The 11,156-nt window shown below is 39.9% G+C and overlaps 1 protein-coding gene across 1 annotated transcript in view; it reads right to left on the bottom strand.

Moving 5' to 3' along the window:
• NCKAP5 (NCK associated protein 5) overlaps window positions 1-11,156 on the bottom strand; it is a 350,376-nt gene that overhangs the window by 150,834 nt on the left and 188,386 nt on the right. The window lies entirely within an intron of this gene.

Here is an 11,156-nt window from a genome sequence, read left to right as displayed (position 1 = left end):
CAGCTATTGCAGAAGTGGGTGGCAGAGGCCAGGCCAGGGGTGCCCAGGGCACACGCCAGCATCTCCTGCAGGGAGGGGAGGAGAGGGCAGAGGGAAGAACAAAGCAGGAGGGCAAACGTTGTAGCTGCTTACAAACTGCCCCCAGACCCAGTGCAGTGCTTTGCTGGTACAGTACAACCGGAGCAGGGAAGCGCTTACGGTGTACCTCTGCCCGCTGTCATCCCAGCTGAGACAATCCTGCTTGACACAAACACAAGTCGTGTCATCCTGCAGAAAATGTAATGCTGTGATTCACTGTAAAATGAAAGTATGAATCTAAAATAACTCAATTTCATTTCAGTTATCTACGTTCACTTTACTTTTAAAATGACTGCTGTAATAATAATTCGCAAATTATCCGTATTCACCTGTTTTATTAGTGTCTTCTAAACAGCATACATTTTTATTTCGAGATTATTATAAAATAAAGATGCTGACAGAGTTTTCATTAGCACAATGATAGCACAGTAGTTTTATACCTTTTTTAAGCCTGCTGCTAATGATTCATTTGAAAAGTAATTTCAGATTACTAAAAGAAAGTGTAATGTATTTCCTTAATCTTCATTATCCTATATCCTCACTCCCCTCATGCTGCTAACACACTGGCATATTGTGGGTTTTGAGAAATCCCTTGGCCTGCAAACTGCATAGCTAAACCTGCTAAGAAATAAACTCACTGTTTGGAAATGTAAAAATTATAAATCTAGCAATATTTGGAATTGCTGGAGGAGTATGGTATCTCATTTTGTGAAAAAAGCTGCATTCTTCTGCAAAGCACACATTTGCTGTTTTGATATTTACACTGATGCATCTCCAAATGGAAAACAGCCTAGTGGGAGGAAGAGAGATGAATCCGTACTTTGTGGGATGATCACATCCAGCGCCTGACTCCTAACACTGCTGAAGACGAGTCTTTTAAATTAGAGCAAATGTATGTTTTGATTTTGTATATTATATCCACACCTCTCTGAGCAAGGTGAAAGCTTCTGGATTTTAAACTTGTTCAGGAGCAAATCTTCCAAGCTCTAACTGATGAAAAATTACAGAGGATATGAATAAGGGAAAAAGTTATTGTTAACTGAAAATATAACCAATCGTCTATTCATTTTATTACTGTCTTTTTATTGCTGTTGTTTTAAGAACCTGCTTACAAATAATATAAAGATGAATACAAACCAGAGAACCAGGARCGTTAACAAACATGTAAGATGTTAAGAGTGGTTTATATGCCTAAAAGATTGTACTTAATCAGTTTGCCTTGTAATAAGCAAACACAAAGTCAGTCTTCAATTGTGTATTCAAAAATGACACTTTCCTAAATTCTGGACAACAGCTGATGATACAGAGTATCTGATACTCCTTTACTCCCATAATTTAATTCACAATTTTAATCATGCAGTTAAAAAGTCAAACATAATTTCCAGTTGTTCTAGGAGTTGTTCTAGTTGTTCTAATGATGAGAATCTGTGCTYGAACAGTATCTTACACTTACATGAACATCCAGACATAAGAAAAGGCTTTCAAAACTGACAAGTGACTGTATTTGTTGTCATTCCTGAGTCCACTAAGCCAGGGATACGTTTCACAGCAATAAACYGCCACCTTAGGAGACCAAAGACATCCAAAATCACACGGCACTTTTTCAACACTTAGTTTTGCTCTCCAAGCTTTCCCATTTTGATAAAAGGCACAGGAAAAGCCCGGTAACTTGCCTGGAGTCAGTCAGAAGGGCTCAAACTTCCCTTCGGATTTCAGTGATGGCAGCATCTCACTGGGTTAATAATCTAGGTCAAGAACAAAACCCAGCAGCCTAGCTAGTCCCTTATTACCAAACCACACCAACGGTATTTCACCTCCTATGTTCTTTAATCCTTTGAAAAAAATTCTTTTACATCTTAGTCCTGTGTGTAGACAAAATTTGAGCTTTTTGGCTTAGTTTGATCTTTGCTCTATAATCCCAATATTTAAAGCTGAACTATTAGGTATTTTGGTCTAAGCATTAAAGGCTTTTCTGCAACTTCTGCTGGCATATGAACAGCACAGAATACATTACTCTTGTTCTCCAGTAAAGAAACACAGATAATAATAAATTATGAGTTAATTATTTGCATTGCTTTGGTATGGCTAAAGGCACAATCACAGTATGAGGAAAGTACAAGGTAAGAATTAAAGGGAAGCTAATAAAAAACTCATTTTTTTCTGAAGTTTCAGTTTCTCTCCCTAATTAAATTCGCAAGCAAGTGTGACAACCCCAGTGCAGTGCGATGCATGCATGACTGCCCGCTTACCACCCTGACTAAGGCTTACCGCAGGCACAGCAACCAGTCCCTTATTGCAGAGGCGGAGGAAAAGCTACGGATTAGTACAAACTTCACCCACACACTGAACGGCTAGGGTAAAAACAGAACTGTTGTATTCATCATACTCAGCATTCAAAAATATGTCCTGAGTATTACCCCTTAGAGCTTGTTTTTAGGTCAAAAATGACACAGATTCCGTGAAGAACAGCAATATAAAACCAAGATGGGAAGATAGTGCCTACCCAAACACACTGTAACGCTGCCTAGTCTTGGACGCTAAGTCAGACACACTCACTTCTTACCTGGAGCTACTCCAGGTGTCTATCTCAGCCACAAATTCATAACCCCTAAAACTAGCACATGCCCTCTACAGTGCTGGTGGATGCTGTCAGACTATGGCGAAACACAGCCCGAGCACAGCAAAACCCCAGCTCGGGGCAGGCGGCCTTCAGCCCTGCAAGCACCTCCCTCTCCTTCCCGGCAGCCCCAGCACGGTCATCGCCAGTGGCATCAGGCCTTTACATCTTGGATGTAGCTGGTGCTGCCCCCCCAATGCACGGGGGAATTCAGACAGCAGCCRGCAGCACGAGTGCAGCCCCCTTTTCAAACAGGGACTTGGGGAAAATAAAATAACAACAAGAACAAAACAGCTGAAAACTCAAGCTCTTGAGGACATGAGGATAATGACAACTAATGGGGGGGGAGGAAGAGTGTGAAYTGAGTTAGAATTTGACAGGGTCACTGCACATAAATAGGGCATGCTGAAACCAGAGCTATGTAATGGACTTAGAGCCATCTCCACCAGCTATTTGAGGAAGAACAAGGAGAAATCCTGACTTGAAAGTTGCTTTGATACTAGCAGCCTGCTTGGGTAGGATTTTCATATAAATTCCAGAGGAATACCAAGTATTCTGCTCCTTACCAGACACAGAGAGCTTATGCAAGTGATGCCAACTTGCTCAGATTAGTCACATTTAAATAGGATTTTGGGGAAACTTCAGAAATGATAGAAATATAAGACAGCTCATATAATAAGACAGCTCATATAATAAACAGAATATCAGAATAAACATTAGGAATGTGTGCATAAAATTCTTCATTTTTTAAAATACAATTATCTATGAATACGTATAAATGTATATGTGCTATATGAATGTATACTAATACATATGTGTGAAAGTACTGGAGTTCTACAATTACTCTCCGTGGGAATAAGTAACAAAAGCCTGATCTGAAAAGCTGATTTTGAAGAAACATTCCAAAAATATACAACCTATTCAAGTTATGGAAGTTGAACTTAAACTTTGCTAAAGAACAGCGAGTTCCAATTGTTCACTATTTTTAAAACTGCTCAAAAAAAATGTAGATAATCTATTTTTTCACTTACTTTTGGATGTAAATTTTTGCTTAAGGTCTTCAAACCATGTAGACTGCGCAGATTATGCTGAATTACAGCATTAATGCTTTATTAAAGCTACCAAGTATGTATACTAATGAAAGGTCACCTCATATAAAATTTATGTATTCATGCCCACACATTGCATAAAATTAGGATGAAATACCACGTATATAAACAAATAACAGCTAAAGCTTTATGAACTATAAACACAAGGAGAGCAGTGCTTCACTTTTGCAAAATAAACTTAAAATTTGGACACTGTTGTAGGTTGCAACCAGAAATACAATGACCACAGAGTGGGGAGCTGCCTATTTAAAATAATAATAATAAAAAAAAAATACAGCAAATCGTTCTCACCTGGACTTCTCAAGCCATTATACCGTCAAAAGCTAATGCTTGTTTCACGTATGCCTGAAACTGTAGCATCCTCCAAAGCACCATAAAAATCAACCTCTGAGCCAAGGTCTTCTAATATAGTTTTCAAAATCTCTTGTAAGCAGTCTTGTTATATGATCTGCTTGTTCACACAAGGCCTCAGCTAACTTATCAGTGGCCATTTTTGTTGCTTTTTTTTTTATTGTTTTTGATAAAGCATCTGTGCCCAATACCTACAAAGACACGCTTTCTTCTGTTAGCGAACAACGCCTGCAGAAYACTGCAAGTATAAGTGTTAGACAGMGAGAAACATACAGAAAAACATTTAGACTAATGTATTTTAAATCAAAAGACAAGCACATTAAACGYGCATGTAATTACACTGAATGCCGTTAGTCTCTTGGTTGAGCTTCCTCGGGCGAGGGCCCTGCACTTACCTCTTYGTATTCCAAAACGTACAGGAGGGGCAGACAGAAGCTGCCACTTAGGTGTGTTTTTAAAATAATTGCATAATTCAGCTCATGTCCTAGAACACAAGCCTTCGAAACGTTCAAACAACAGGTCCCCAACTGCCCTGAGTGGAAAAAGCTCCAAGTTAGACTTTGGCAAGCTGAATAGACAAATAATACGCAGTGACTGCTGGAAAAGAAGGCAACGTGCAGCAACGTATGGCAGCGGCAGCGTTACAGGTGTAAGGGCAGAGGAGAAGGCCAGGTATTACAGTGTTCAGGTAGGTGGCAGCTGATCAGTGTTAGGAAATGCTGGCGGGGTTAATGTGTGGGTTCCTTTCTTGGGGGAGGAAAAAAAACAAACACTTTTGGCATCTCCTCATTACTTCAGAGTTTCATTGTCATTTTGACTGAACATTACTTACGCCACTACATGTGCACTTTATCAGTTTGGCTCCAGGGCTTCTTTCTTGGTGCCCTACTTCTGAATTTCTGCAGAAGCTCGGTCCCAGCATTAGATGACTGTGTCTAGCGCTGATACTGTCACAGGCATGACAGGCAGATTTAATTTACTCAAATCCTGAACTACTCTGAATTTTAAGATGAACTTAATATTTAATTGAAGGAAAAAGAATRGCAAAGAAGAAAGAATTCGTATCTCATTTTAAAAATTCTGCTGGACAGTTTTCCTAAAACATTCGGACTGCTTCTATTTCTGCAGTTAAGAAAAGGTATCTGAGAGAATTAGTGCTACTTTTACAGGAACTTATGATTGTACTTGCTTTTTTTCTAAAGGCTACTGACTAAATATATCCTTGACTGTAAAAGCAAGCTTGGGGATCTTAATGCAATATTTTTCTAACTTCTGCACACACATTTAAGAACACTCAGTAAAAATCTCTTCATAAGCTTCACTAACACAATTCTCCAGGAGATGCTTAGTCAGCTTATTTTCTGTTAACCTAAAGATTTGCCTTGATTACAACTTTGTTGAGTAATGCATTATTATGGGTCCAGTCCTGCAAATACTGGAGCAACAATTTTCACAGTTTACACATTCACACTAATTTAGCCAATAATTCACACCAGTTTAACATTAATTTACAACATTTTTTTAAAAAGTGCCTTTCTTCTCTCATTGCCAACTTGCTTAGCTCTATATATTCTATTATGAATAGAAACACTCAGATACCACCATGAGGATCACCCAAAAATCAAGGCTATATCTAAGAGACTGGTACCCTCTGTTCTGCAGTTAGCGTTCACTCTTATCAGCACAAACTGATTTGCTGAATGTTAAGAAAAAAAAATACTAAAAAAAGCTTTAAGAACTTGAATGCGAGAGGAAAAAATTTGCCTGCTATTGGTCCATCCCCAGTCTATGGTTGCAGGTCCCCAGTCTTCCCAAGCCACGTCCACGCAGTCACCCCTCGAAAAGGATAAAAGTGAGCTGGAAGTAAGCGGGTATTGGTGAAAACTATGATAAAGGGCGACATAAGCACTCTAGAAATACTTCCAATCTCATTAACCCTTCAAAAGTGACACTCAACAGGAAAATAAGATATACAAACTACAGCAAGCTTCAAAATGACTGCATCCTTTTGTATCTACCCTCCTTGTGGGGAATATAAGCAAATAACATCAGTTGTAATTACATGGGACTCAGATTCAATTTCATTTTAATTACTGAAAATGGGCACACACTCCAGGAACACCTCGTTAAGCGCGCTCAGCTAGTCTGTGTTCGAATGGGACCTTAAGTCAACATTTACGATCATCCATCACAACAGCCATCCACGCGCTGCAACGGTTCCAATTAAGCGGTTCTTACAGTCAATTCGAATCGGTAAGTAATAACGAATGAAACTGCTTCCCAGTTGTGTAAGGAGGATGCGATCATGCAAACAGGGGGAAGAAACCTTACTGCTGGAAGCGTTTGCTTCCCCTGCTGCATCCGACTTTTCCTGTAGCATAGTACATTGCTTCGTGGCGATGCTTGTTGCCACCCGCTTCCTCAAATGAAAGGGCYTGTACATAATTTGGATTCCTATCGGAAGCAGCGTATTATGCCAATAAAGAAAAAGACATTTTGGCAYCAGCTTCAATGACAATAGGTTGGTTTGAGCATACTCTGCATCCACAATGCATTAAATAGCAGTGTCTTCCTATTTCGCTCTTAGCAAGAGTGCAATCAAATGTAGTTCAGAAAAAATCTTTCATGCAGGGCTGTTGTATTTCCCTTTTCTCCCTTTCCCCATCTTAAATATTCGATTTATTTCTCCGAGTAATTCTTKTTACAGAAGGCTAAACTACTGCTGAATAAACAGCACGCATTTGTGACTTTTACTGCGATTACAGAAAAATTTTGAGCAATGAAATGGATTTTTTTCCCCCTGCTTTTGGCATCTGAAGAGGCAGAACCTGCCTCTCTCCCCACTACCTGGGAGCTTTCTGCAAGACTGAAGTCATTAGCATATTAAATCYGCTGGTTTGAAGACATGAAACGTAACGAGACCTCAGGCACGAACAGGAGCCCACTGTACAAAAGCACTTTGGTGAAGTCAGCCAGAGCTAAAGCCGCCGGTTCAGTGGCAGGTCAGCACATAGCTCTTYCCAGTCCAAGTAAACAATTGGAAAAGAAATCAGCAATATCTGAAATCTTTATTTAAAACACACTGCTGGCAAAACCAAGCCTTTTCATCACAGGATCCTCTCTCAGAAAGAAGAATTCCCACTTGCATGGTCCATGTGTTATGCTTTACTTTATTATTAGTAGTAGCCACTTCCAAAATATTATCCATATATAGTCATTTCTTTAATTAGAATTAAGTCCTGTTGTAAAAAAAAAAAAAAAAAAAAGTGATTATTTTATTCTCAAAACTGTGAGTCATAGAACATTACAGTGAAACAGTTACAGAAGATCTCACTCTTCGGAGTAGGTAATTAGCATCCCCAAATCATCAGCTGAATGCAAACACAAAAACGTCAAGATCTAGATTCTGCACGAGCCAGTTCTACATCTCAGTTTGRCCAGCTCTTGCCTGGAAGCATTCCAGCTCTTTTTTCTGTTCTCAACATGCATCTTTAATTAATCGAGCCACTGGCTGGGAGCCGTTCCGGAGGCCCTTCCCTGCGCTCCCTGCGGAGCGCCGCGGAGGCTATGAGCTCTGCTCGGAGCCGCACAGGGGCATTGCTCGGGCAGGACTGACGGAGAGCAGCGCAACGCACTGAGATTTGGGTTGATGTTCTAGGTAATGCAACTTTACTATTAAGGCAAGTATCTTGCAGTAACAGTAACTTCTATTTAAAAGAAGAGAAACGCAGCATGAGGTTACCTCTTTCAACAAAGCATTGCAAGAATGCAATGAAGTCCTTCAGAAAGGTTAACGTTTCGCTGCACATTTTCCACTGATCAGGAGTTCAAACTTCGCACCTTGCCCAGGTGTACGTTATAACTAACAATAACTGACCATACACTCCAACAAAATAAAATAGTCACAAATCTGCATTACTGCTACACRTGAAGGTTTTGTAGTACTTTTAGGAAAGCACCTACTACACAGCAGGAACAACAGTTTTCATTTCATTCAGTAACTGAGCATAAGAATCTGCTTACGAAGCACGAACATTCYTCCGATGTAAGGAATCGCTAGAAAATAAATAGATGTTAACCAAATACTTGAACTAAATATACTGTAACATATACAGTTAATAAGGTTCAGTGGTTAAGCAAGAGCACTTATCTCTTCACTGCACCTATCATATCCTGTTACTATTCATGTCATCACTTAGCTGTAGGTCACTCGAATTCATTTTCACAGGGTAATATTATAACCTTGCAGGTATCTGAAGCAGGTATAATAAAACAAAAAGGTTAATTGTGCATTCTGTCAGGACCATGTGGCATCAGGCCATGACCACCATTTGTCTGCTAAACCTCATCTCAGTTTTCTTTGCTGTTTAAACTCTCCTTGGCTCAATGATATTTTATTTTTTATTGTTTAAGCTGCCTAAAGGGTAGGTTTCAAAATAAAATTCCAATTTCAGGGGGGTTTGCTTACACTTTGGTTCTACATACTAAAAATGCCCTAGTTTTTGCAATACTTAGTATAATCTTATAGCRCTCTCACCTCCTAATTATGAAATACTATTTTCTTTTGCAGTTTAAATACACTGTGAGACTTGTCCCCTTAATACACGCCTGTAAATGAATGCATAAAACATCTGGATAATATAAATTTAAGCTGGGGGATTCCTTGCTACCAGAAATCAAGATACAATGAGTTCTGTGCACAACAGAAAGCAAGCTGAAATACTTAGCACTATAATAAATTCTGATTCTTTAGCCTAATTCAACTTGTATGGGAGAAAGTCCAGCCCTGCCAAGAATGGTTTAGGACTTTATCACTAGTAAGTAGCTTATAGCAACAAGGATGAGCTGGATTCGTATGTGAGCCTGTGTCTAAGCCAGAGCGTTCTTGAAGAACCAGAAACGGGGCAGGGCAGCACTGGCGTTGCCCAAGGGCAYCGGATTCGGTAAGGGCACTCGGAGTACATTTATCATTTATGCCAAGGACTAGGACCCTCGTAAAATGCAGTCACAGTAACCACTCTTAGGGGAGAGAAAGGTGACGTTGACCTTCTACAGTACAGCACTGGAGCAGGAGCATCCATTCCACAAGGGACTCTCATGGCCACTGTGAAAAAAGGCATGAAGGATTTACGAGATTGCTAAATTCGTCTCTGGGACGGCCACCCAGGAGAGAGGTGGCTAAGTTTTTTGCAGTGACTGTGCGGTTATGTGAATCCGTGCCAAGTGAGCAAGCTCTGGAAGGAACCGGGACACAAGTGTCCCTCTTTCGAGAAGTAGCCCAGCTTCAAAGGAAGAGCCCTCCGCCACCAGCTCTCCTTCCAGCCTCAATTTAACGACAGATTTGGAGCAGTTTGCCCATAGCACTGATTTACGTGCATATGCTCTCTGAAGGGAGAGAGCGCTTCCCTCCGCTCTAGCTGGTTTCTCACTCAGCATGAAGGTTGTGTGAATCACCCTTCAGAGGCACCTTTCTCTGCACATTATAAATGGACCTTGGGAACCTAATTTTGGCTTTTTTATTCCCTCTGCAGGTATACTTTTAATTCACTTAAAAGTCTCCTACTTTTCCATACTCTATTCCAACTATACAACAGAGAGACATGGCCCGAAATATGGAACTAACAGGGAACACCTTCTTACTCCTTTTAATTCGATACCATGTGCACACAGGCACAGCCAGGCAAGGATATTAATATTATCACTCTGTTCCAGTAATTAATAGCAACTCCCCTCATAACTCTGATAAGCCAGGAACCGCATTTCATTCCGTGTCCTTTGCTGCTTGTGAAATACTAATGGAAGTGAAACGAGGACAAGGCTCGTGCAGTGACCTTGCAGCAAGTCTGCAGCTCCTTTAAACTAACCCAAAATCCATCTGGGGCCGTTACGAGCCCGCAGCATAAACGGTGCGGGACACCAAGTAGAACTTGAGAGAGCACGCACCTCCACAAGGATCTCCGTTCCACGACAACACGTTATTAATGCCAGTTACAGTGTGAGATGCTCATGCAAGTGATACTTCAGAGACGAAGTAAAACACTGGTCAGTTCTGAAGGCAGAAGTTCCTCTGAGCTGCCAGGTTCCCTTCCTGGCACTGATTTATTGCCAGAAACTGTACAGTTTCCTTTTTTCCCCCCTCTCACTTCCACGGGTATCTAGAGATGTTGAAATGAAAAGTCAGGGATAAGTTTATCCTTTTGGAAGACAAAACGATTAATAAATAGGATGAAGATGATTACATTAATATTCTAACAATATTTTTGGAGGTAATTTCCATAAAGTTTCTCCTCCTCGYCCTATTCTACATAAAGAATAGTGAAACACGTGTCCAAGTGTATCTTACAGAGGGGAAAAAAAACAAATCGACAAATTATATTTCTTTCTGWGAGACATATTTAAGACGACCTTTGCTGGAGATAACCAGAAAAACAGTGAGAAAGAACGGCAAAAAAATAGAAATAGAAACAGAAAGAAAAGTACAGGTCAACCCTAGAGTAAATGGAATTTGTGTGAAGTATTTTAGGAAGACTTGTCATTTGTCCAGCACACATGAAAATCCTATACTAAAGCAACAAGCATGCTCAGTAGTAAAAAATTAATACAGAAGCAGAATTTTGTTTTACGCTTCCAGTGGGCTATCACTAAACAACATCAAGTGAAATAATGAGTTTTAAATTAAAGATCTCCCAGCACTTTTTGAGCTTTTATAAAAAATATGCAATTAAAAATAAAGGCATATAGATGCTGATCACAGGCACTCAACTTAAAGGAGATGTATTACAAGTCCTTGGAAAATCTGAGGATTTTAAAAGAAAAAGCTAGATATCCCTTTCAAGAATCAAAACAGGATATTACCAAAGGAAATATTGAGAAAAAACACATGTGATTGCCATTTGTTCTCTTGATATTTACTTTCTTTGTTACTAGTGATTTCTCCTGTATCAGCACCATCAGCAATTCAAAAAGATTTCTAAAGGGAAGAAAGTGGTCTCTACCAAAAA

This window comes from Rhea americana, unplaced genomic scaffold (genome assembly GCF_003343005.1).
Source record: "Rhea americana isolate MKP2758 unplaced genomic scaffold, rheAme1 scaffold_67, whole genome shotgun sequence".
NCBI lineage: Eukaryota > Metazoa > Chordata > Aves > Rheiformes > Rheidae > Rhea > Rhea americana.
The sequence above is the reverse complement of the archived record's forward strand: the minus strand, read 5'-3'. Positions and strand labels throughout refer to the sequence as shown.